Consider the following 27619-nt stretch of genomic DNA (forward strand, 5'->3'; position numbering starts at 1 on the left):
TTGGGAGGACTGGCAAGTTTTGGAGAAAGAGATGTTAACTTCTATTTTGTATATATTGATTTTGCTGGAGCATCCAGATTAAGATATTTAATAGACATTTAGAGATGAAGGACTAGAGCTAGGAAGGGAGAAGGGAGTATTAGATTTGAAATATGGTTTTGAGTCCTTGGATTGAGGCAAAAAATGGAAAACATCAAAAGAAAACAGAAATAAAAAGGTACAAGGACAGAAACTTGGCACACAATTATCCCATGTCATCTCCACAATATGCTGCATTTATTCCAGCTATCACCTTTACCTACCCACCCCACCTCCCTCACTCCCATTACTACTTTCAACAGAACTTTAGATTCTTCCCTTTGAAAGCTAGCTATGATAGGTGAATTTTCTAATTATCTTTCTTGGAACTAGACATTCACACTACTTCTTAGCCATTTCCACATGAGGTTTTCTATATTTCATCCACTGTTGTCTTCTCTCCTAGCCCCACTCCCAAAGAAACCTGGATTCTACCACTGGAAGTTCAAATTTTAATAAACAAGCTTTTACCTTAACCTATCCCAAATCAGGCTTTCATGTTATATTCAGGCATCTCCCTAATATATAGCCTTATGTATCCCCCCAAAAGCTTTTTCCAAATCCAAATGCCTTTTTTATAGTTTTCTTCCATTAGAATGTGTGCTCCATGAGTGTAAGGACTTTGTACTTATACCTACAGCATTTTGCACACTGTCTAGCAAATAGTAATATTTAAAGAAATTGTTGCTATATCTATCTATCTATCTATCTATCTATCTATCTAATATAGGATGGGAAAAGTAAGTAAAGGCTTATATTTAACTAAAAAGTTAGATAAGTAGGATCAAAGTCAGGTAGGAGTGGTATCATGAAATCCAAGGGAAACAAGATGGGGTAAGGGGTTGGGTGGTCAGAATTCAGCAAAGTCAAATTCTGTAGAATTTTTAAGACTACTGATTTGGGCTATTAAGAAGTCACTGGTGCCACCTGAGAAAGGCTTCTCATATTGTGTGCTTGTCCTCATCTTTTCCAAAAATCTCTATCCAATATGTTAGAACCCTTCTTGTTCTTTTAATGTTCCATGGTTACAATTGCCGTACTTGGGTCATGCATCTGTTATGACTTACAATCATTACATTGTGGGTCCACATCCTTTTCTGTCTATATATGCTATTAATAGTACCCTTTATGGGCAACTAGGTGGCCCAGGAACTAGAGTGCTGGATCTATAGTCAAGAAAAGCTCCATTCAAATCTGGTCTCAGACACTTGCTATCTATATAATTCTGGGCAAGTCACTCAGTTTCCTCATCTTCAAAAATAGGCTGGAGAATGAAATGGCTAATATTTAAGTATCTTCACCGAGAAAATCCCAAATGAGGTCACAAAGAATCAGACTCAATTGAATAACAATAAATGTTTGATAGATAGATATATCTGTACATATAAAGATATACATGGATGTATATATACACACATATGAGTATAATATACATCTCAATCTATATTTTTCATAACTTTTTTTGCATTAACTATAAATTATATGTGGGTATCTCATCTATGTTACTTGAGTGTAAGCTTCCAGAGGGTTTGCTCTATGAGCTTTGTGTCTCCAGGACCAAGGACAGGGCCTAGTCTAACTTAAGCACTAAATAAATGTTTGTTGATATGTGTTGAATTGAATAAGGACTTGGTGGCTGAAGCAATTTCCCCAATTTCAGCCACTGGCTCATTTCCATGAATGACCCTACAGGGTTGAATGTAATGGGACCAAGTGTTTTTAAAAAGAAAAATGAAGCCTAGGGTTTTCCAACCCCAAGGAGAAAGTATTAGTAACCAAGCCCTACTTGGCAATACTTCCCTTGGCTTCTCAGAGAAGCTTGGTTTCCCACAAGAATGCATATGAATCACCAAAAGCTGGGTAATATGTAGGTTGTGTTACTGGCACCAATAGCTTAGGACTAGACATTTTGCCTGGGTCACAGCTCTCTCTTCAACACTGCCTAATACCAAAGAAGGATTTCTCTTTGGAAAACATGCTATAGTGGGATCCACATGGTCATTCTGCTTATTCATCTAATTGTTGATTACTCAGAATATACCCCAAACATTGAGTCTTGGAATATTTCAAATGAAATAAAAATATTTAGAATCTTGGATTGGGTTTACCTCTGCTATTTGTTCATTTTATAACCTTTGACAATATGATAATAAAAATTTTAAAGTAGTGAATTTATATTTATATAACACTTTAAGATTTTCAAAAAGTTTTACATGAATTATATAATCATTATGATGTAGCTTACTACAGATATTATTCCCATTTTATGGAGAAAGAAATTGAGATTCATAGAAATTAAAATACTTGTCCAAGAGTACAAAGTTAGAAATTGATCAATCAAAATTTTTTTTTCTAAGCTTTTACTAAGTATTAGACACTGTTCTAAGTGCTGGGAATACAAAGAAAAGCAACAGCAGTTTCTTGCTTCACTTAAGGAACTTACAGTATACTGAAGGAGATAACAAATAAATAACAAGATATTTTATACACACACACACACACACACACACACACACACATATGTAATATATACATATGGAGAGAGAGACAGACAGAAAGAGACATAGCCAGAATGACAGAGAGAGAGTCTCTGAGAGAGAGGGACAAAGAAACTGAGACAGAGAGAGACAGACAGAGAGGGAGGAAAGGAGAGGGAGACAAAGACAGAAAGAGAGAAGGAAGGAAGGAAGGGAAGAGAGAGATAGAAAGATAGAGAGGGAAGGAGAGAGATATATAGAGAGAGGGAGAGAGGATGGAAGGGAAAGAAAGATAGGGAAAAGAGAAAGAGGTAGAGAGAAGAGAGAGAGACAGAGAAATATATAGAAAGACACTGAGAGAGTGAGAGAGACAGAGACAGAGACATAGAGTGAGAGAAACACACAGAGAGAAGCCAGAGAGAAAGACAGAGACAGAGAGAGCAGAGAAAGTGGGAGGGAAAGAGAGAGGGAGACAGGGAGACAGGGAGAAACAGAGGGACACAAAGAGGGAAGAGAGGAAGTGGAGAGAGAGGGGGGGGGAGAGACAGAACGAGACAGAGAGAGATGGAGACAGAGAGACAGAGACAGAAAGATACACACATGCAGAGAAAAAGAGACAGAGATAGACAGAGAGATGGAGGAAGGGAAGGAGGAAGGAAGAAAGGGAGAAAGGAAGGCAGACAGAGACAGACAGAGAGAGAAAGAAGAGACTTGCTGGAAGGTGATCTCAAAGAGGCAAGGCAATATCTGTTGGAGGGTGGGGAGGAATGGAAGAATCATCTAAAGAAGGTGGAATTTAAATTCAGGTTTTCCTGACTCAAGTCCAGCTTTCTCCAATATGCTGCCTTTGCTACACTATGATGTCCCATGACAAGTCACTCCCTGTCTCTGGGCTTTCATTTCTTCTGCTATAAAATGAGAGTTTTTGACTAGATGGATAATCTCTGAGGTCCTGTTTACTCTAACACAATTTCTATATGATATAGAATCTGTCATGTTGATATGCTACCTTCCCATTTGTGTTCATTACTTCCTGACTTTTGCCAACTCCCTGTCCCTGGGGGGAAATGGTACTAGTAGTGCTAGTAATATAGTTACAGGACTTAAAGTTGTAAGGGACCTTAGAGATTATCTAATCCCTTAATTTTATACATATCAAAACTGACAACCACAAAAGGAAGTAAGGTCATACAACTATTTGATGTGTGGCTCAAACCCAAGTCTTTCTTGGATCTTGTTTATTGCTTTTTTCGATGATAATATATAGTCTTACTATAGCTTGTAAGTATGCATATATACAATATATACATGCATTGCAAATATTGATATGTGTATTATTAGTAAATATTAGTAAATATTTTATCTTTATGATAATATTCTTCAGCATAAATACAATCATAGGATTACTACTTCAAAAGGTTTCATTTTAGTTGTTTAATTCCAGATTATCATCCAAAACATTCTATTAATTATAAGTTCTGCTAATACTGTATGAGTACATTTCTCTTCCTGTTTCCTATAAGCACCTAATTTTGTCATTTTTCTTATTTTTAAAAATAATTTAATAGTTCAAAAAAAACCTTACTTCTAACCATTGAGGCCAAGGGAAAGTCTTAATATAACTTTCCTCTCATAAGCAGAGAGAATCCTTAAGAAGAAACCCCACCCCTTTCTTACCTATGGAACTGCCTAAATAGTTCACTTCTTTGGATAATTCCCATGTGACACAATCATGCTTTGATGTCATCGTCATTCTGAATGTTCTTCTTCTGTCTTTCCATGACAGACATATGGATTTCAGGGGTCAGAGTCTTAGTAGTGAGTTGAAACATACTTGTGGGTTTAAATCATAGCCTTAACATTGGGGCAGAATCCAGCTCACATAGCTGATACTTCAGCATCTTAACAAATTCCCAGCTCTTAGATTAAATATGTCTGGTGTTGAGAACTGACATTTTCATGAATTTAAGGGCACTCTGAAAGCAACGTTAACTCTCTTTAGGTTCTATTGGTAGCCTCTAGATTCACTAAGAAAAGATAAAACTATTGACCTATTATTATGAATGCCATGGCTGTCTTTTGCTAAAAATAAATCAAAATACTTTTCTTTTCCCCAGATAAAATCAGGACAGAGCAGAGTAAAAATTATCTCCAGAATAGGGAATCTTACCCAGAGACATATATAAGTCTGGAGATTGTCAATTGTTTTAATATAATCATCTTCAGAAAAAGCAGTCATAGAATGTCAGGGCTGGGAGAGACCTAGAGATCATCAGATCCAACTCTTCAAGTCAAGCATAGGAAATTATTTATCCAATGCCACACAGCTAGTTAATGTCAGAGTTAAGGCTGGAATCTAGATTTTCTAGTCTGGGGCACTTCCACTATACCATATTATCTCTCATTTAGACAAGAAGACTGTTAGATGTTAGTTGTATAAGATGTGTAGCCCCAAGGGAATCACTCTATGGAGACACAAAAGAAATAGGAAAAGTCAGGCCTGGTCCTTAAATCCTTTCCCCCTTCCAAATGGTGTGACATCAAACCCAAGCAAAAGTAACTTGGGACCATTTAATTTTTAAAAATTAAGATGAAAATATGTTTTCCATGACTGAACATGTATGACCTATCATAAATTGCTTATCTTCTCAATGGCGGAGGGAGAGCAAGAGAAAAAGAGAATTTGTAATTCAAACTTTTTAAAAAATGAATGTTAAAACTATTTTAGATTTAATTTTAAAAATGAATTTTAGAAAACATATTAAGCATATGGAAAGATACTAGAAAATGAGTTATCTTAGGTGGAGCACTAGAATTGGAGTAAGAGGTCTTGAATTCACGCTGTCTCTATTCCTAGATCCCATTATGATTTTGGGTTGAGTGGGACTTGACTCCAAGTTCAGCACTCTATCTGGTGCTTCATGACACCATTATGTGCCATGAAAAACCTTCCTACCCTAAGTCCCAAAACCCTCAGCCTCATTTTATTCCTTCTTCCCTCCCTCCATCCCTTTTTTCTTTCCTTTCTTCCTCCCTCCCTCCCTTCCTCCCTTTTTTACTCCATTCCTTTTCTCTCTCTCTTTTATTTTTAAAATAAAAATGGATTAGATGATCTCCAACTTTTACTATCCTATGGAAGTTTTTGGATAAATGATCAACCTTCAGTGACATCCTATTGTTCAGCAGTAAAACTAGTTTGGTTGGATTATAGGATGCATGAAGGGGAATAACTTTTAATAAGTCTAGAAAGCTAAGGAAAGATAGCCTGGAGTTAGATTTTAAAGGTCTTTAAATGCTAGACAGAGATGTGAATCTGATTGTAGAGACAATGAGTCACTAGAGGTTCTTAAATAAGGGAGTAACATGGTAAGAATTGAGCTTTAGGAATATCACTTTGGCAAATGTAAAAGATGCAGAGACTGTAAGCAGAAAAATAATTAGTAAGGCTAATGCAGTAGTTCAGGTAAGATGATAGGAGATTGACCTAAAATGAGTATTATTTCATTCATATCTCTCTATTCTTTCTCTTATATATGCTCATTGTATCCATTATATTAGATGAAAATCTCCTTGAGGATGGGAGTGTTTTCATGTTTCAACTTTGTATTCTGTACAAAGTCCCACTGTGTGAAAGTAAATGCAAAGTAAGTAAAATGTAAGCTCCTAAATTAGAGCCAGATTGGTTATTTTTATTCTTGTAACCCCAGGACTTAGTATGGTGTTATTCAGTCAATAAAAGCACATATTAAGAATTTAATAAATCTCTGTTAATTTGAACTAAATTGAATTGATTTGATTTCAAGGGGGAAATGTCAGTTTCATTCCATAAGGAGGCACGACTTTAGCAGAATATTTTAGTTTAATCATATTAGAGAATTCTTCATTGTAGGAAAGCCCCATGTCATGCCAACACATACATTTGCCAACTGCTGACCTCTATGGTTGTATGCATTTTCTTCAGATTACTAGGTTCATGTTTAAAAAATAAATCTGGTTAAATAATATAACATATGAGCCTACAGACTAAGGTAAAATCAGGAGAAACTGCAGGAATACTGATCAAAACCATATGTGGTGTTATTTTTAAAAATATATGTGTCAGGGCTGGAATTTATCATGTAAAACTCTTTAAGGTGTTATTTATTCTTCAGTGTGGTGTACTAGCAGAAAAAAAAAAAAGATTGAACTTGGAATCAAAAGATCTTATTTGATTCCTGTTGCTATAAATGTTAGTTATATGACCACAAACAAATCACTTAACTTAATTACTCCCCAGTTTCCTCCTTTACAAAATCCTATCACATTAATATACCATTGGTTTACCTATAAATTGGACCTGTTCTCATACTAGGAGACCTCAACACACACACACACACACACACACACACACACACACACACACACACACACACACATACACACATATATATATTATTTTAAACACCCTAACCTCTCAGTTCAACATAATCATTTCTAATGACATATTACTCCACCCAATCTCAGAAACACACAAAAATGTTCATTCCCTAGTTCTTGCCATCACACACAAATGCACCACTTCCATGTTTATGAACACTAATTACTTTATCTGATTACAATTTATTGTTACTCCACATCTCCCTCTGCCTTGTAATCCCAAACTCTTATCTCTCCAATCCTTTGACCTTTATTCTCCCAGGCTAACACATCTAGTTATACTTTCCCCATCTTGATCCTTTGGTGAATCAGATTGAGACTACATTGTTTTCTTGAGTTCCTCGCTCCATTATTATATCTCCAATCTTACCCTACCAAGATTTACTTGGTTTACTTTCATCATCTATTGCCTTTGATGCTGTTGAATAAGATATAGACAATTATGTAGCTAATTCAGTCCACTACAAATTTGTTATATAATGTCAATGGGCCCCTCATTAGTTCAAGACTATCCTCTTACATCTTTCTAATTAATTAACTATCCATTCATCACCATATATCTTCCAAACCTTTTCATCTCTCTTTAAATCTCCCTACAACTCTCAGATGAGAACATGAGAACTGAAAAAATTGAAACCATTCACCAAGAACTCTCTCGTTCCTATTCCTCATCTCACATCACCCAGATACCTTCTGCCACTATTTCTTCCTTCACCTGTCTCACATGAAAAGGTAGCCCTGGGACATCTTCTTATGACTCCACCTCCCAATTGGTTGCTCCTCATTGCTGCTCTACTTCTTCAGCTGCTGTTTCCTCTCTGTCTCCTAAGCTGTTCATTAGTACTTCTCCCACTCAACTGCTCTTGCCATCTGGTGATGCTGTCATCTGTTGTTGGGGTTACTTCTACAAAGGGAGTGTTATTGCTCTTTTGTGGGTCAACTAGTGCCAGAATTGTGAAAATTACCTTAAAGCTTCATTAACCCACTTGGCACAACTAAATGAGGCAGAGAAGAATTGGAAACTTTTGTCTTATGTTCTTGATGTTATTCCTAGATTCCTGATGTCCTTATAATTGTTGAATTTCTACTCATTCTTTACAGCTTAATTAAAAGGTCATTTCCTCCATGAAGTCATACCTAATTCCCTCAGTCCACAACAATTTTCTCCCTAATATCCCATATAGCATTTCCTCTCTGACTCCCTTATTACATAAAAATGTAACACCATAGTTATTCATTGTTGTAGTTCCCCAAAACCTCTGGATTATGTGTCTCTGTTTTATAGATTATCTATTAACCTTGATCTAATCACTTTATCTGCCCTTCTATTCTGCCCATTTTCTAAATACCCTTTCTAATATCTGGAAATATCTATGCTTATTCTATGCTAGAAATTTATATTTTCTCAAAATATTGATATTTTCCTACCAGTAATGTGATCTCAGGCATAGAAAACCAAACAGACATGCCTAAGTAAGATTCCTTCTATCTTTATATTAAACACTTGAACCCTGTGAATCCTAAACTGAGAAAATTGTCCTGAAGCATAAACCCAGGGTTCCCAGATTATCTGATCTCTGCTTGAAAAATCTCTCACAATCCCCTTCCCCCATCTCTTGAAGGACCTATTGGATGGTTCTGGTTCTTAAAATGTTTTCTTCATATCAAACTAAGTATGTTTCCATTTAAAATCCATTCATAGTTCCTTGTTTTGCTTTTCACAGCTATACAAAACAAATCAAATCCTTCTTCCATTAAGGACAACTAATACATCCCCCTCCCCCAATTCTTTTCTTCTTTAGGTTAAATATCCCTACATCTTTCAAATGATTCATCCTCGAGTGGCACAAACTTAAAGTCCTTCACTATACCAAAGACTCTCCTATAAATAGTCTCCAATTTGTCAAAATCTTGTTTGAATCATAGTGCCCAGAATTGAATATTTTCAGATAAGATCTGAAAAGGGAAAAGTGTTAAAATTATTTTTAATTTAAATTTAATTAAAACAACTTTCCCATTGGTGGAATCTCAAGACCACATTATACAACTGACCATATTAAGCTTACAGACCACTAAAATTCTAGATCTTCTCAGAACAACTGATAAGACATATGGACCATACCCCCTTTGTCTTATACTTGTGAAGCTGACTTTTTGTATTCAAATGTAAAACTTTATATTTATCCCCATTGAAGTTCCTCTTATTACATGCAGTCCAATTAGCTATAGCTCTAGGCTATCGATATCTTTTCAGATCCTTATTGCCCCAATGTCCCTTGCAATTTTGATGAGTTTCCCACCTAATAAACATTCTGCCTTTTGCCAAGTCATTGGTAAAATGTGTTAAACAATACAGGGCCAAGCGCAGATTCCTAGGATATTCTACTGAAGACTCTTGCCAAACTGATGTTGAATCAGTAAAAACTAACCTTTGAATATGGCCATGAAATCAATTCTGAAGTATTTGATCATCTAGTTACCAATTTTTTAAAACTGTGGTTTAAAACCCCTTATGGGGTCTCATGCCAGAATATGGGGGTCACAATTTGTTATCAATAAAGGCGTGATTTGTATATCTATATTATATACCTATACTTATACAAATTTGTTGAGGGAAAAGGAGTCATGAATGGAAAAAGTTTAAGAAGCCCTGATCTAGTTTATATGTTCTTGTCTTCTCCACAAGAGTAGTATGACAGACTAACACAAACTGCTGAAATCTAGGTTAAACTATAAATAGCATTATCCTCATGTACTAGTTTAGTAATCCTGTCAAAAAAAAAGAGAGAGAGAAAAAGGAAAGAACTTAGTCTGAAATGATCTGGTTTTGAGCCATGTTGGCTCTTTGTAATTATTGCTTCTCTTGCTAAATACTCACCAACCATCTCTTGAATGAATGAAAGAGTACTTAATAAACACTTAGTACACTAGTACACTGTGCTAGGTTTTGTGTTTTTTTTTTAATACAAATATAACCAAATAAGAATATCCTTGCATTTAAAACAGCATGCTTTGGAAGCAATATGATGTCCTAGTTCTGGAAAAAATCAAGTAAATCTTTCAGAAGCTGGAGTTTCAGGGGCAGAGTTTGAGTTCTATTGGGAATTTCCCCAGAAATCAAAGTTAGCTTCACTGGTGAATGAATAGTTTGCAAACTCTGCTCTCTTCACTTTTAAGAAAATAAAGACATTTGTACTTCTTCAGTCTTAGCTTTCCTGTTTTCCATGATCTTTTAAATATTACTCCTGTTAGCTCAGCAATTAAATCTGTTTAGTCTATTAGCACTCAAATATACAGACTCTCCTTAAAAAGAAAGCAAATAAAACCAGATTAATAATAAGGGTTAAGAGCCCTGAAAAATAATAAAGACAATTTTTGTTCCGGGGTGGGGAATGACTTGGGTTTGGCTGAAATGTCTAAAGAATAATTAATAATTCAAACTCATTATATTAGTTTTGTTGCAATTTTTTTTCAGTTGTGACCCTCAAAAATAAGAACTGAATGGTGACTCTTTGAACCTATTTCTACTTGTTTTTCTAATGGAAGAATTTTAATGAAACATATGAACACCATGTCCAATTGAATGAAAAAAAAAACTCACACACACATCATTAGAAATTTTGAAAAATGAGACCATGAGTTGTAATCATCTCAATTGAAGCACAGACCTAACTCCAGAGTAAGAGTTGACCATCACCCAAGAGAGTGTAATCCAGAATGTTTGGGGATAAAGCAATGTGTCAACCTGTTTTTTCTACATTACCCTGATTGTCAGAATTTGGAGTTGGCATTCCAAAGCCAAGAATTCCTTTTGGTAATCAAAGATAGTTCAGTGGAAATAATATAAGGCTGAGGAATTGCAAAGGAGACCTGAATTCTAGTAGTCTGAGCTCTTCTACTTATTAAGTTTAGAATCTCTTTTCATCTCTGTGTTGGATTCTTCATTTATTCAAGAAGACAGTTAGATTGAATTTCCCTTGAAATGTCTTTCAATTCTAAAGTTCTGTAGTACTAAAATTTCTTTGTACCTCAGTTATCTCATCTGTAAAATAGGAACAGTAATGCCTTACCTACCTAAAGGTAGATTATTGTCCCAAATAATATTCTGATGCCCCCTTCCAACTCTAGGACCTATAATAGATGGATGGATGAATATACAAAATCCCTTTCAACCCTCAAGATTTTTTAATTTATGCTTGAATAAATGTATTCAATTGCTTGTAGTATTTTATCTTTTGTCTTATTTTCTAATTTGATTTTTATCTAGATCTTTAACAATTGGTTGGTCTTACTATACAAAGATAGCTCAGTGAAATGCAAAATTAAGACAACTCTGAGGTACCACTTCATGCCTCTCAGTTGACTTAGATGATAGGAAAAGAATGATAAACTTTGGAGAGGGCTGGGAAAACTGAGACACTAATGCATTGTTGGTGGAGTGGTGAACTGATCCAATCATTCTGGAGAGCCATTTGGAATTATTCGGAAAGTGTTAGCAAACTGCATGCATTTTGATCCAGCAGGGTCTCTTTTGGATCTGAATCACAAAGAGATCATAAAAAGGGAAAAGAACCCATATGAGCAAAAATATTTGTAGCCACCTTTTTGTAGTACTAAGGAACTGAAAATTGAGTGGATGACCCTCATTTGGGGAATGGCTTATGGTACTTATGGTACATGAGTATAATGGAATATTATTATTCTGTAAAAATGACAAGCAGGCTAGTTTCAGAAAAGCCTGGAAAGACTTACATGAACTGATGCTCAATGAAATGAACAGAACCAAGAGAACTTTCTACCCAGTAACAACAAAATTATGTGATGATCAACTGTGATGTTCTTGACTCTTTTCAACAATTAAGTGATTCAAGGCAATTTCAAGAGCCATCTGCATTCAGAGAGAACTATGGAGAATGAATGTGGATCTAAAGCATATATAAAGCAAATATTTTCACATTTTCTTGTTGTTTTTTTTCCCTTTTGATCTGATTTTTCTTTCACAGTGTATGAATATGCAAATGTGTTTAGAAGAATTGCATGTTTAACCTATATTGGGTTGTTTACTGTCTAGGGAGGGGAGGAGGGAGGGAGAAAAAAATTGAAATATAAGATTTTACAAAGATGAATGTTTAAAACTATCTTTGCATATATTTAAAAAATAAAAAGCTATTAAAAATAAAATGTTAAAAAAAAAGCCCAAAGATAGCTCATTAATCAATCATTTTCTACACATTAAGGCACAGTCAATTTTATGTCTTGTGATGGTGTTTGGCAATCCCCTGTTCAATGTGAGTCTGTGTGAATATAATTGATAGAAAATAGTCCTTGACAACAGAGGGATCTGGATTAAGTCTTACTTCTGACACATACATACAGCCTGTGTGATTCTGGGCAAGTCATCTAAGCTCTTACTGCTCTACATCAGCCCATACCCCAAGCCTTTCATCGAGGAGGGCTAACATTTTGGAGTTCATCTTCCCTATTACCACCAGAAACAACCGCTGACAGACAGATAAGCATACAAACTCTGGGAGTAGCAGCACCCCCACAGACCACCAGTCCTACTTCCTGTCTGTCCCTTACAGGTATTGTTTGGGGAAACAACTTTTGTGGAGAAGAGGCCAGCCATCCCCACCAACTGCCAACCAACTGCCACCCACAGAGCAGGCAAAGCAGCCTAGCTAAAGCAGCAAGGCACCCTGAGGGAGAGACAACCTGAGCCAAGAAGGTAATGCTTCCTTTTAAATGTCATTTCTACTGATACAATCTTATCATTCTCTGATAATGATATAGTCCCAGCCATAGCACTTGTAGGAGGTAGTATGAGCTAAGCAAGTCAAATCATTACCATCATCTTTCCTTGTACCACGATGGAGATAGGCTAGGACCATGAAACAAAGACTTTAGAATAATGAAATACTTTTAGCCAATATTTTGCAGTTATGCAGCCCTTATGGAGATGCAGACTAGCAACTATTCCTACAGATGCTCATTTCTACAGGTCTCATCTAGTGAAGACTCAGAAAAACATACTCTGACCACCAAAATCCTTGGCACTGTCAAATGGTTCAACATCAGAAGATGACATGATCAGAAGATGACAGTGGAAATGTCATTAAATCAGAAGCATTATCATCTGCTTCGTCACTATATTCTAAGGACCATGGGACATTTCTATCTGATTTGTACCTAAAATCTTCCATTTATGTTATCTCCCCATTAGAGTATATTTCCTTGAGAGCACTTTCTCTGATTGTTCTAAAAACCTTTGTCTCCTTTACCCTTGTCACATTCTGACTTGGCTCATAATCATTTACATATTTGTCATAGTCTCTCCTATTATAACATAAGCTCCCTGCGGTCAGGCACCTTGTTGTCTTGATCTTTATTATGTCTTTGAGAGTTAGCCCAATGACTCAGATGGGATAGGCGCTTAAATGTTTGTTAAATTAAATGGAACAGAAGACCCTAAGACTTGCAACTTGGAGTCATATAGAACTTCATTAAAGCAATAGGCTAGGATTTCCTTTATTTCTGATATTGTATGAAGGGTGAAAGATGAAATGACTGAGGAAACAAAAGTTTCATCTTTTAAATGTGTTGATTTACTAAGCAATGCATGCCAATTGTTCAACAAATGAGGCCCAAGCCCCTTCCCCAGCTTAGGTCTGGATTCCAAATACCCAGAGAGACAAATTTTTATACATTATTATTGTATTATAAAATAATCAAATAAAGGCAATTAATTAAAAGTAAATATTACCACATTAAGCATTCTGATTTCTAACTAGATGAAAGAGTAGAGACCTTTCAACTTGGGAGGGGGAGAGTAAACCAACACAATTCTTTGAATTCAGAAAAAGAGCTGTCGCACTCATACCCTCTGTCTGTAAACAATCAAAGGAACATGGAAATAATAAGTGATTGATCACTTTTTTTTTTTAGATAAGATACATGAGTTGTTTGAGATGTACACTCCTGGCATCGACCTTTGGATCTGACTGGGTTTTTGGTATTTCGTTAACTAGCAAATAAAAGTGGTCCAGCTTCCTAACCATGTTGGGCTAGGTTCAAATAGTGCAATAAGATTTTCTTTCAATTCTCACAAGTGAATAAAGTTTTCTCACAAGATAGAAGTTGGATTAGAACCATAATTGATTAGAAAGGGAAGTGAGCTAGCTCCAGAATTGAGTCACAATTTGGAGTCAGTTAGTTCACTCAGTTCCCACAATTAACTACTTGCTGTTCTAGTTTCCTCCATTTCCTCAATTGTCACCTTTTGTAAAAAAAAAGAATATAGACAGTCCCCTTCACCTCTCCTTCATATGAGAAGACTGCACAGAGATTAGATGTTCTTTTTAATGAAGGGACCCCTTCAGCCACCACACTGAACATGTCCAAGTTGGAATGCTGCAGAAGTAGAGAGAGAGAGAAGCTACTAACAGGAAAGCTTGTCTTTCATGTATCTTGCCTTAAAGGTAAGTCCCCAGGTAAAACAAATGTGCTTGGGAATATCTGTACCACAGAACTATACAGGGCTAGCTCTATGCATCCAAGAAGGATTTCTTTTTGACATTAACTGAGGAAAGAAAAATCTGTGTTTTCATTTGTTTTGACATATGCTGGGAGAAGAAATTGATACTGCATTACCATGTTATTAGTCAGGCATTGTACCCCTTTGTATCTGAGATGTCAACCTCTCACTAATACTGATGTTAACTCTCCCAATACCCATTGCTTCTCAATTATTCCATGACAGCATCTTAATTTGTTACTTTCACTCTACTTCATCTCTTTTTGTCATCTCTACTGAGGAGCTAGCAGTATAGCACATTGGATAAGTCACCTAACCACTGAGTCTTGATTTTTTTCATCTATAAAATGAGTGTAATGCATCATGATGCTATGAGGGAGTGCTTTGTAAGCCTCAAAACACTATAAAAATGAAGCTAAAGACTCATAGATTTAGAGCTGGAAGGAACCTTTGAGATCATCAAGTAATTTAATTTCATAATTTTATAGTTGAGGAAATCTTTTAATTTTATAGATTTATTATTTATTATTCTTTAAATATATTATTATTCTTTAATTTTACAGATGAAGAAACCGAAACCCAGAAAGGTTAAATGACTTGCCTATATTCACACTAATAGCCTGAAGCTGGATTTGAATCTAAGGCTTCCTGTCTCCAAGTCCAGCACTTTACTACCCCATGCTGCTTCTCAACATTGTTATTTATTATTATTAAGTTGATTCCAAAAAACCTCCATGAAAGTCCAAGCCTGTACTATTATTCTGTCTAGATAAAATGTAGACACAGTATCAACCAAATATCTACCTTTCTGAAGGATACTTGTTTCTTCTACTGAAGACCTACTTCTGGTTATACTGTAACTAAATCAATTACTTTCTCACCTTTCAGTTTAGGTCTTAAACTAATTAAAATATATATTGTCCTTCTCCAAAATCCACTTGTTTTGTGAGTGTTTCAGATAGACAATCTGGATTATTTTCTTTTATTGTTATTATGACTACTACTACTATTACTACTATTTTGCATTGTATTGATGTCTTTTGGTTTTTATACCACAGTTGCTTCCTGTTATGCCTTCTCTCTCATTGAACCCTCTCCCCTCTCTTATAACAAAGAAAATCATTTAAGCAAAATTGATTAAAGAACTAATCTTTAATCTATACAGCATCTCTCTCCCATGATTCTCTGGGGCCAGGCTTCATCATTTTTCTGAAAATATTTTTCCATGGCTCCCTAGTTGTTGGATTTGGTGGTGTTGGTAGTGGTAGGAGGATAAAAGGAGCCCCCCCTTCCCCCCGCCAATTTATTTATTTATTTAAAACAAAAACAAAATAGAAAAGAAAGACCGAAAAAGAATAAAAAGACACTGTCGTGTGCATAGCATTTGTAACAATAAATTTCCATTTCAAGAAAGACATATAATAATAGAAGACGTATTCAGAACTATCCATCCTTTCTTTGCTTCCTCATAGATTTTTCTTTGTTCTCTGCTGTGTACTTTTTACTTTATTCTTTTTTTCTCTTCATCTTCCCCACTACCCCAAGCAGGCTACAATTAAAGACAGATGTGTGTATGTATATTTTGCATATATATATGTATATATATATGCATATATATAAACATACACACATATAATGAGATATATATACACACAGATATATACCTATATATCTATATAGACACACACATATATGCAATACATTATACACACATATATAATACTTCTGTAAAACAATACATAAGCATATATCTACATATATGCACACATATGTGTATATATGTATACTATACTCATACATCTAAAATATTAATGTGGCTTACATATAATGTAGATTTCTCTTTTTTGATTGAATCTTTTAAAAAGTTGACTTTGAGATCAATGTCTACTATTGATAAGGGAGTCTTTCTGGAAAGTTTCTGAACTCCAACTTGTAAATAACTATGATTTAATGTCATAAAATCATGAGGTTATAGATTCAAAGTTAAAAGGGATCTTAGAAGTCATCTATACATACTTTCTTACTCTGTCCATCACCATTCTTAAGAATGATGATTCAGGTTAAAAATGGATCAAACTGTAGTATCTTCCCTCTGTGGACCTCACATAGAGCCCTTTGCTTTGGCTCTTTCTAGAGCATATATTATACAATAATGCATTATACAGTTGTCTGTGCTGTATCCTGGGATCATATGATCAAAAATTTATAGTTGGAAGGGACTTTAGAATTTATCCAATCCAGATCTTTCATTTTGTCTTCTACTAGATTGTTAATTCCATGAGTGTCAGAACTGGTCTTATCTAAACTTTTTATCCCAGCTCAGTGTTCTCTCTCCAGGCCTTTAATAAATTTTTTGAATGAATACTCAAAGATTCCCTTTATAGGACATCTTGTGGACATTATTTCATTTCATCCTTTCAGCTATCTTTTGGCATAGGCCAAGGAGAGACAAATCATTTTCCCAGTTTTACAGACAAGGACAATAAGGAAGGTTCAAGCAGGTTATATGATTTACCAACAGTGACATGATTAGTAAGTAGAAGAATTGAAATGTAAATATAATACTTTCAGCTCATGTTTTGCTTACATTTTGTTGCCTTGCGCCAACTATGCCATATTTCTGGAGCTCAGATGTTCAACTATTTAAGGGGAGAGTGTGAAAAAAGCAATGTCCTACAGAGGGGACAGAGCCAGCTTTGGTATCAGTATGGCACATATTGTCTATGGGATCCCAGACTAGTAATTTAATCTGCCCCAGGTAACTTTCCATGACTTTTAACTGCAAAAGCAAGTGCTGATCTGTTGTTGGAGGGAGTTTTCCCCACTAGGAGTTCTCTCTACCAAGAAAATCTCACTCCCAATCTCCAAAACCAAAAAAAAAGTGAATAAAGGAAAGAATTGGAGAAATAAAAGGAGCAGAAGAAAGAAGGAGAGGAAAAACACTGGGAAAGGATTCTATGTTGATTTCCTTAATAAGGGCATGATTTTTCTGAGCTATAGTAGCCATGGACTCCTTATATGTGGTATGTAGATAGAAGTAAGTCATCCACAGTGAGCTCTGATCCCCAGCTCCTTGGACTTCCAAACATAGATAAGACCCAGAACATTTCTGTTCTGGGAAACTTGATTCAGTAGCCTTCAGCAGAGTTTGCCAGATGGTGGAATCCATAAGTACCCTTTATTTACAGCCCTCACTAACAGAAGCCCAGCTCTGATGGAGATGGTTAGGTGGTTTGAGCTACTTAGTAAGAATTCCTGGAGTTGTTAGAGACTGGATTATTTTCCAAACAGACTTCAAGTGGCTCAGGTTTGAAGATGGGCCATCTGAGATTTTATCTTCTAGGATGAGTGTTTGTCCTAATTAAACTTAAGAAATCTAGCAACCTTCTCAACCAAATGATCACAACTTAGCTCAAGGATATTTAGCTTCAGAAGAATACTGTACCCACTGTCCAGGCAGAAATGGAGAGCTGGGCAGCATCTGTGCTGAAGACTATATTTTATCATCACTTCAATTTTGATTTTCTCACTACCAGTCTTCTATGTAGTTATCATGGAAAGAGCACTGAATGGGGAGTAAAGACCTGAGTTCTAATTCTGAGTCTTTCGTGTGTAGCATATTGGGCTAGAATGTCTTCTTGCTCTAATATGGTACTCAAACTATTTTCCCTCATAGAACAGAATTTTTCTGAAACAAATTAGAGTGCTCTGGTGGTTGAAGTTGGCCATACAATGGGAGTCAGGTGATACATTTACTCTTTAATAAAAGTGATAATTTTTGTTGAGCTCCATGAGTTTAAGGTCTGACAAATTTTCAGGTTAGTGTATAAGTATAATAAGAAAATGTTGTTTATTTTAAGAATATTATACTTTCCATAGTATGCATGTGAATTTTCTTTTATCTGTCATAATATAACACTCAATTTTATAGCACACTCTCTGAGAACTACTCTTCTGAGATTTCTTTTGGCACCAGCCACAGCCTACATCTTTTCTAGTGCTACTATTGTATGTTTTAAGATAATAGACTTTAAAGTGATCAATTCAGAAGGTAGAAAGGTTCCTCATGTTTCCTCCTTCCCTAATAAGTTAGTCATGGGATTTGTTTCCAGCACAACCACATCTACCCTTCGCCTCACCCACTACACCCCAACAAGCTCCTAACCTTCCTCCCCCTTGTAGCCTGATAGATTATAACTATCCAGCATAGTTATAACTGGAACCTGACCCACTCTTCTCCAGCAGTAGCTGAGAAGGTTGAGAAAGGTTGAAGAAACTCCTTTTTCCCCCCAGTATACCCAACAGAAAAACAAACAATTCTTAATAGGGACACTTGATGAGAGAGAGAGAGAGAGAGAGAGAGAGAGAGAGAGAGAGAGAGAGAGAGAGAGAGAGAGAGAGAGAGAGAGATTCTATTCCTGTTCCAAGGGTCCTTTCACTTAGTATGTGAATTCCTTTGAGGTCCAGTTCTGTTTAATTTCTGATTGTTATTGTTGTCATTGTTGTTATTGTTGTTTTATCTCCAGTGCTTACCATAATGCCTGAGACGTTATAAATGCTTACTATTTGTTGAATTGAATTGAGTTGAATCAACTTTCTATGAGTACAATGAGTATTCATCTATAAAATGATATGATATGCAGTCCCTAAAGTACCTTCAAACTCTGAATCTTCATCTGTAAAAATGGAGGAAAGGGGGTTATGGTTTGAACTAGATGATGTCTAAGGATGATCATCCCTGATTCCTAGCTTTCCTGGCTTCCTTCAAGTCTCAGCTAAAATCCCAACTTCTGCAAGAAGCTTTTTCTGATTCCCCTTAATGCTAGTTGCCTTTCCTCTGAGAATATATCCAATTTATCCTGCATATCTCCTGTTTGTGCAGAGTTGTTTGCATGTTGTCTCCATCATCAAACTGTGAGGTCCTTGAGAGCAAAGACTGCCTTTACTCTTCCTTGCATCTCCAGTGCTTGCCACTTAGTAGGTGCTTAATACTTTTTTTAACTTGACTTGAGAAGGCCCTTCCCAAATCTCTGAATTGCTGGGATTCCATGATTGTGTAGACATTGGTGGGAGAAGTTCCCCATCTTGAAAGAACAGATTGTATTCCAGGCTAGGGTATCCTCTTCTAGAGATGCTGTTTGGGAGAAATCCTTTTTTATTATTATCATGGCAGTTGATGGAGTGTGGTTATGTGCCCCACACCCTCTTGCAGCCTGCCAATCAGCTTTCTCTCTGAGTTTTCTCTCCATTCTATTTTCTTTGGCTGGGATACTCTCTCCCTCTGGCTGGGAGCAATTAATGACCAGAGCCTCTCTCTAGCTGGGAGCTCCAGTCATACATACTGCACCATGTGTCAGATGGTACCAGCTTTGCACTGTTTTTTTTTTTTTTAATGAGCGTGCCAACAGCAGGCAGCTGCTGCGTGAGCAGAAATCTGTTCTTTTCACATCTGTGCTTGATTTTTAAATCAAGATTTCACTGGGGTTGGGGAGTCAACTACCCTACAGCACTTCATTTTTCTTCAAAGAACTGGTTTTCTTAAGAAACAAGTTGTTACTCCAGTTAGATAAACAACTCTGAGGCCCCAACTTGGCTTTATAAAACAGTTTGGAAGCCTTTGAGGAACTGGTAGATGTATCTCATCTTGCTTGACTTTTCATAAGTGGTCTTTCACCAGGCACATCTGGACCAGAAATATAATTTCTACTCTTCCTCCACCCCAAAATGACTTTTAAGTGTCCAGACACTTAGGAGGTAAATATAGTTCTTGGATGGACCTTCCTCAGCCTGTTTGTATCTATGCTGTTCTAGAAAGAGCCCCAGACTAGTATCACAGAATATTAGAGGATTACTCTTTTAATATTTCTAATTCTCTTATGTTACAATATTAGAGAATAGATTGCATTGAGTATCAAGTCTACTTATTTTATCAGAATAGATCTCTATTCTGGTCCCTATCCTGCCACTAATTCATTGTGTTTGATCCTAGAGGGAACATAAATCATCTTCATTTGTCTAGCTTTTCACAAGTGAATTAGACACTGCCATCAGTCCAGATCATGAATTGCTTCACTGATCTTTCTCTTCCTCTCATCTCCAAATTACTTCTAAGTGACTACAGAGATAGGATCTGGCTCTCCTCTCACACATACTTTTTGGATTAGAATCCCAAGATTCTTTCTACCTCCACCATTTGATTGTCTCAACAATGCTTTTAATAGTGAATGCTTCTGCACAGCCAAAGACAAATGATACAGGTTTAGAGGTAGAAGGTCTTTGACAGTGTCTGGAAACTTTGCTCTTGGGCAGCTGCCTCCTTGGTTAGATGCTGGGCTCCTACAGAACTATACTGCTTAATTTTGGAGGGATCATCATTTAGGTGATTAAAGTATATCAAGAGTAGAGTCTGGAGAAGGAAGAATAGGCTTTTGATTAAGGTCACAGAAGTGTTGAAGGAAGGTAGAACCAGGGATGGACAAGAGCAGGTAGTATGAAAAATATTTAATTTCTAGTGCAGAGGCTTGGGGAAAGGAGGAGAGTCTAAATGGGACTAATGGGAGATATTATTGAGAAATCACAATCATATCACATTCAGATGTGTTCAAATTTCTAAGCTTAAAACTTGGTTTTTACTTCTGGAAAAGCCTTCACAGTCTTCGGAATTCAGGCAAATATAAGTATATTCCCTATAGCATAGAGGGGAAGGTGAGGCACAATGATGTACTGGATTTTCTGTGTCATGTAGCAAATTAACAGCTAATAGAATTGACAGAGATAAAGTGGTTTAATGATAGCTAAAGTAGGTAAGTGCTTAACACAGCTCTAAAGTCAGTGGCATTTTATTTTTAGCATCATAGATCCTAAACTTGAAAAACCTGAGTTTGCCTAGTCCAAGGGATTCATTTGGAAGATGATATTAAATGACTTATTTGAAGTAACACAAGGAGGAAGAGGCAGGGCCAGGACTTAAAACTCAGGCCCTCTGTCTACATTCAGCACATCCTCTGTCGCACTGTGTTACTACAAAGATCTGGCTTAATTTGTTCTCTTACTAAATTTGTAATAAAACTTGTTTTTTCTTCCACTGCTTCTTGATATGCATGAGATATTGCTGTAATCTTCCCCCAACATACTTATTCTAAATCTGTCATATCTCTCCACTTAGTGGAGATTAAGGGGATCAGTATGTGCAGACTCACTAACATAGTTTGGGGACTTTTTTGGCCTCCTCATCATGGTGATTGATTTCTATCAATTATATTTACTTAGAAAAAGGATGATAGTCTGTGTTATATCAGCTCTATTTTAAATTTCCCATTTTTAAAAATGTTAGTAGCTTGTTTAAACAGAACAGGATGGAGTTGTTTTGCTGCATGTCTTATCTTCTCATTTTTTATTCTTTATTCAAATTTGGTATTGATTTTGATCTTTGTTCTGACAAATCAAGATAACTGGTTCAGAAATGACTCCCAAAGCAGTAACTTTCTTTTTCTGTCTTAAAATATAATCAGTTTTATTTTTGTAATATTATTTGATGGTTTTCAAGCCTGATACTTCCCAATTCTTCTCATGAAAAAAGTATTCACAATCTGTTGGCATAAGTTTTCTGTGCAGTTTACAAGCCTTTGGTCTCCCTTGTGCCTTACATACTTATCCCTGATCTCCTCCATTTGTTGTTGAGTTGTTTAGATCCTTTATGACCCATTTGGTATTTTCTTGACAAAGGTACAAGAGTGGTTTGCCATTTCTTCCTCCAGTTCATTTTATAAATGAGGAAACTGAGGCAAACAGTTAAGTGAATTATCCAGGGTCACATAGTATCTGCGGTTATATTTGAACATCTTTTTGACTCCAGGCTTAGTGCTCTATTTACTGCACCACCTAGCTGCCTATGTCTTCTTCTTCTATTCCTACCTTTAAATGGAAACCATTCGATATTAATGTGCTGATTTAATATGGAAGTTTGTATCAAGTTCTTTTTTGCTGTTGAGGTAGTTGGGATTAAATGACTTGAATCAGGATCACATAGCTAGTAAGTGTCTGAGATTAGATTTGAACACAAGTCCTCCTGCTTTAAGAGCCAGTACTCTACTCACTGTGTCATCCAATTGCCCCCATAGATAGTTCTTCATACAACTCTATACCTCCTCAACCTCTGCCACAAATGCTGACACATGGGATGTAATTGTTTTCATGATAGTCATGAAATGCTTATCATAAACTCTTGAATATAAGAGGATAAACAGTCCCATATTTGGATGAATGATAAAGCCTTCTCTGTTTGTCTTTCCAAAGACATCCTATAAACCATTTATTTATTTATTTATTTGCAACTTCTTCTTGCCTTACAGTTTCGATTAAATTAAGAATATTACTGATAGGATGTAATTCTCCCAGTAACTCATTTACTCATGGGTCATGGGACAACAATCTCCCACTTTAACAAAAACAGCTATTACAAAATCACATCTTTAAAACTGGAAGGAGTCCTGGACGGCATCTACTCTAATCCCTTCATTTTATAGATGAGAATACTGAAGACTAGAAGATGAATGAACTGCTCAAGATCATATAGCTAGCTCTACAATCAGGATCCATTTCAAGTCCTTCCAACTTCAAGTCCAGCACTCTATGCACTAGTCCATGCTGCATTTCTTAAACACTGGCTAACTTTTAGAAGTCTGTGAATCTTGTCTACCACCAGTACCAACTTATTAGCAAGCATTTACCAAGCTCTTCCTCTACACTAGACATTGTGCTAGGTATCAAGGATATAGAGACACAAATGAAATATTATCTGTCCTCAAAGAACTTCTACATCATATACTCCAAAGAACTAATATTACACACACACACACACACACACACACACACACACACACACACACACACATTAAATTAAATTATATTTATTTGGCACGCATTTTATATATTACAATGCACATTACTTATATAACATATTACATATTATATGCATGGCACATTTGATGTATTATACGTATAAATGTGCAAATAAATACAATTTAATGTATTATATTTATGTCAAATTAACATATATTTAATATGTAATACACATATTATATATTATATTATAATAAATACATGCAAAATGAATGTAATTTAATTTATAATACATAATACAATACATATATATGACAAATATTTGCAAAATAAATAACATTTATTATATGCTTAATATATTATACTAATATCTACTTAGATATTGTATATTAACATAATAGAACATACATGCAAAATAAGTACAAGTTAATTTGAGGAGGGAGAACTTATGTAGTTGGGGGGAATTAGGAAGAATTTCATATAGAAGGTAAGGTTTAAGCTAGATCTTAAAGGAACCAAGGAATTCTGGGAAATGTAGGCATATCAAAAGTACAGTCCTAGATGGAAGGATAGTCATTGCTGAAGCATGGAGATGGGAGATGGAATGCTATGTCTATATAGGAGGAAAAGCAAGGAAGTTAGTTTGCTTGGATGATTGAGTATAGAAAGAGAAGTCATGTGTAAGAAGTCTGGAAATGTAGGTTAGAACTAGAACTAAGTTGCCCAGGGCTTTAAATGAGATTTCAATTATATCCCAGATCAATAAGGAGTCACAGCATTTTATAGAGTAGAGAGGTACATGCTTAGGATAGAACTTTACAAAAATCACCTAGTAGAAGTGAGGAGTTAGGATTCAAATTGGATGAGATTGAAACAAGAAGGACAGTTAGAAGACATTTGCAACTGTCCAGGCAAGAGAGAGCTACTGTTCCTTTGCATGAGGGCAATGATCATGTAGCTAGAGATAAGAGAAGAGATGTATAAAAGCTGCTGTGAAGATAGAAACTTTTGGCAACTGAATCATGTGGAGTGAAGGAGAATGAGGAGTCAAGGGAAAAGCTGACTTTGACATGATACTATGGCATGACTAAAATAGAAGACCTTGGGATTAAATGTTCTTTTGTGTTTTTCTTTCTTCAGAAGTTGCCATGAACAAAGGATGAACATTTATGCATTCATAGATACCACAGCTTTGGACTTTCAATTCACATGGGTAATGTGTGGGTTTTGAGCAATTTATATGATAAATGTGAAGGATACTTTGTGCTCCCAAGCTATGCCAGGGGAGTCCAAGTTCTGAGCTGTCTTACAAAGCTGAAAAGACTTCCAGTATGAGCCAAATAGATGTGAGAAGACTCGGGTTGGGGAGTGGGGCTCATCACCAAACCACTATTATACAACATGCTTAGATTGCCATAGTAACTAAGGATGACTATCTACCAAGATTTAAAGGTACGATGAGTCTACCCACACAAGAGCCCCAACCTTGCCTTCTTGGTGCATTTTTTCTCTCTCCAGTCCCCTCCATCACACTCACCCTCAGTCAAAACCTGTTTTCTACAAGGGAGCAATCATTTCTCATCATCAATCAGGGGTTAACCATTTGTTGGGAATGCTTTAGGAGAATGCATCTATGAGATAAATTGTTTGAACTGGTTATCTACCTTCAGTTGATTTATCATTAAAATAAAATTTTACATCAGGAATTCTTAATCCCGGGCCCATGGAACATTCCTTTCTTTTCTTTTCTTTTTCTTTTCCTTTTTTGGAGGCTCTACTTCAAGGTGTTCATGAACTTAAATGGTGAAAATGTTATATCTTTATTTTAATATCATTGATTTCCTTTATAATCCTATGTAATTATTTTATGCATTTGAAAACATTCTGATAAGTGACCCATAGGCTTCACCAGACCACAGTAATTTCCATGACCCAAAGAAAGGTTATGAACTTTTTAATGACTTAGTGTTAAAAGCAGTATTGCATATTGGATAAGAGATCCAGGTATAGTTAGGAAGAACAGGGTTTAATCCACCTCTCACACATATTGGTTTTATGAACCTGGAAATTGCCTTACCCCCTCACGACCTTTGACAACTAAATGTTCAAGCTACAGGACAATTGCTTATTTATCTGCATTGGCAGTAGGAGTTCCCCCTCCCAGATATTCCCCAAATCAGTGAAATCACAGATTAGTTCCCTTCTTCCCCTGAGAGAATGACTTTAAGTCATAGTATTCCCTTTCCCAAGCACATTTATGTTTGATGCCTGATGTCTTTATCTTCCTGTGGGATGAAAGGCTTTTCCAACAATAAATGTTTCATACTTCTGTTATTGTTGGTAGAAGTTATTTGGGAGAATGAAGGGACATATTTTGAAAGATATGAATTAAAGACAGAAGGATACAGTTGAAGAAACATTGATTCTAGAGTCAGAAGATCTGGATTCAAATCTCACCTTTGATGATTTGAGGAAAATTACTTAATCTTCTTGGACTTCAGTTTCCGCATTTGTTAAATAAAAGGGTTGAGCTGGATGTTTTTAGGGCCCCTTCTAGCTCTAAATTTACAACATATTTTCATGGGATTAGAGGAGGTATGTGAGGATAGGAGTTACTGAGACAGAAGGATAATTTGCTTTTGGATAGTTTAGTGGGAGAATTGTGTATAGTATTTGAGGGCAATTGGAAGAGGAATTTTGGGGTCTTTGGAGGAGACTTTTTTGAGCAGTTGATGAGGTATTTGAGAATAGGTAAGATGTATTTACAGGGTGATTAAGGGGTATATTTGGAAGGTAGTCAGGAGAGATGTTTAGGGTTGGTTTGGTAAAGCATTTGAGTGTCATTTGGAAGGATTCCTGGAGGCAGATAAGATACTTTTTTGGCAATAGAATAGGAAGATATTTTTGTCAGGTAGGATGGTATTTGGGCACTGATAGGAGAGAAATTTTGAGGGAAATTAGGGAAGTATTTTGGGAGAGATATTTAGGGGGGCAAAGGGTCTTTCCAGTATCCATAAAACTTTTAGGCAGTTGACTTATCCTAAACTTGGTCCAATAATTGAAGAAGAAATGAACCACAGTTCTATGCTTTGATCACTGCTCTAGTGTCTAAGAGAATCTTCAACTCTTCTTTGAGTAGTGATGGGACACATGTAAACTCCTGGAATTCCGATGATTTCAGTCATACTCTGCCAAAAAATGACTCCTAACCAACAGAGATGAATAGCTTATTCCTGAGAATAGGGACCTCTTCCCTCAGGCCAACAATAGTTTCAGCTGAGTATGAGAATGAAATGAACCATAGAGAAATCAACAGAACCCAGAGCCCTAAGAGGCCATTAGCTGGGTGGGAATGCCAGTCATAGAACTCTCTCCAGTTGCTCAGTTCCCAGATCCTTCTACATTTCATGGAAAAGCCCAGAGCCAGCATAATTTGTTTGCACTCAATTTGATTAATCAAGAAACTAAGCTCACCCTCTGTAACTTGTGTTTTATCCAAATATTTCCTTTGGATCCCAGTTTGGGCTCAGAGGTAAATTTGAGTGAAGGAGAGAAGGTGGCTTTGAACATTATCCACTCAGTCATTTTATAGGTATGTGGATATGAAAAAGCACATATTTTCTGTCCCCTTAAAAAAATAACAGACCCTCTCCCTTTTTTCTTTTCATTTTTAAATTTTCAATGCAGTTTTTAAATGACTAGAGGCCTTTTACTCAGACTTTCCAAAATGCCCCTGTATGTAACATGAGCATCAGGCCCCCTACTAATCTTTGGGAGCAATGTTTATTACTCACTGTAAGGCTATGGTGAATTTTGAGTTTTTCCTGAAAAAGCAATTGGGGAAAGCAGCCTGAAACTGGCAGGGGAATCCTTCTGAGAGGCAAAATCCAACCCAAGTGGCACCCACATCTTCTGGGGTTTCCTTTTCTCCCAAGAATCCATTCACTTTTCCCCAAGAGATCTATTCTGTAGGGCAAAGGGAAATCTACCATGGTGTCTGGATCTGGTTTGAACACTTGGGTAGAAAGAGATAGGGGAGAGGTGGAAGTGGGGAATGTCTCAGGAGAAATAGGATGAGGAGGAACAGGAAAGTTCCCAATGTTGACTAATCATTGTGTAGAGGAGAAAGAGGTTTTAAATTCAGAAGGCCTGGATTCTCATTCTATAGGCAAAGATTATAACACTTAAAACTGGGAGAAACCTTAGAGCTCATTTAGTACACATCATTTTTCTGAAGAAAGAAATGAGGCTTACAGAGTGAAGTGACTTATTT

At 36.2% G+C, this 27619-nt stretch overlaps 1 protein-coding gene and 1 long non-coding RNA gene across 2 annotated transcripts in view; one reads left to right on the top strand and one right to left on the bottom strand.

The window, feature by feature from the left end:
• The window catches only part of NFATC2 (nuclear factor of activated T cells 2), a 274601-nt gene that overhangs the window by 14894 nt on the left and 232088 nt on the right, over window positions 1-27619 (bottom strand). The gene's annotated exons all lie outside the window — the stretch shown is intronic.
• LOC141555611 (uncharacterized) overlaps window positions 12374-27619 on the top strand; it is a 110882-nt gene continuing 95636 nt past the window's right edge. Inside the window, exon 1 of the long non-coding RNA XR_012486279.1 lies at window positions 12374-12699. This is a non-coding gene — a long non-coding RNA (uncharacterized LOC141555611). The remainder of the gene's footprint in view (window positions 12700-27619) is intronic.

This window comes from Sminthopsis crassicaudata, chromosome 2 (assembly GCF_048593235.1).
Source record: "Sminthopsis crassicaudata isolate SCR6 chromosome 2, ASM4859323v1, whole genome shotgun sequence".
Classification (NCBI taxonomy): Eukaryota; Metazoa; Chordata; class Mammalia; order Dasyuromorphia; family Dasyuridae; genus Sminthopsis; species Sminthopsis crassicaudata.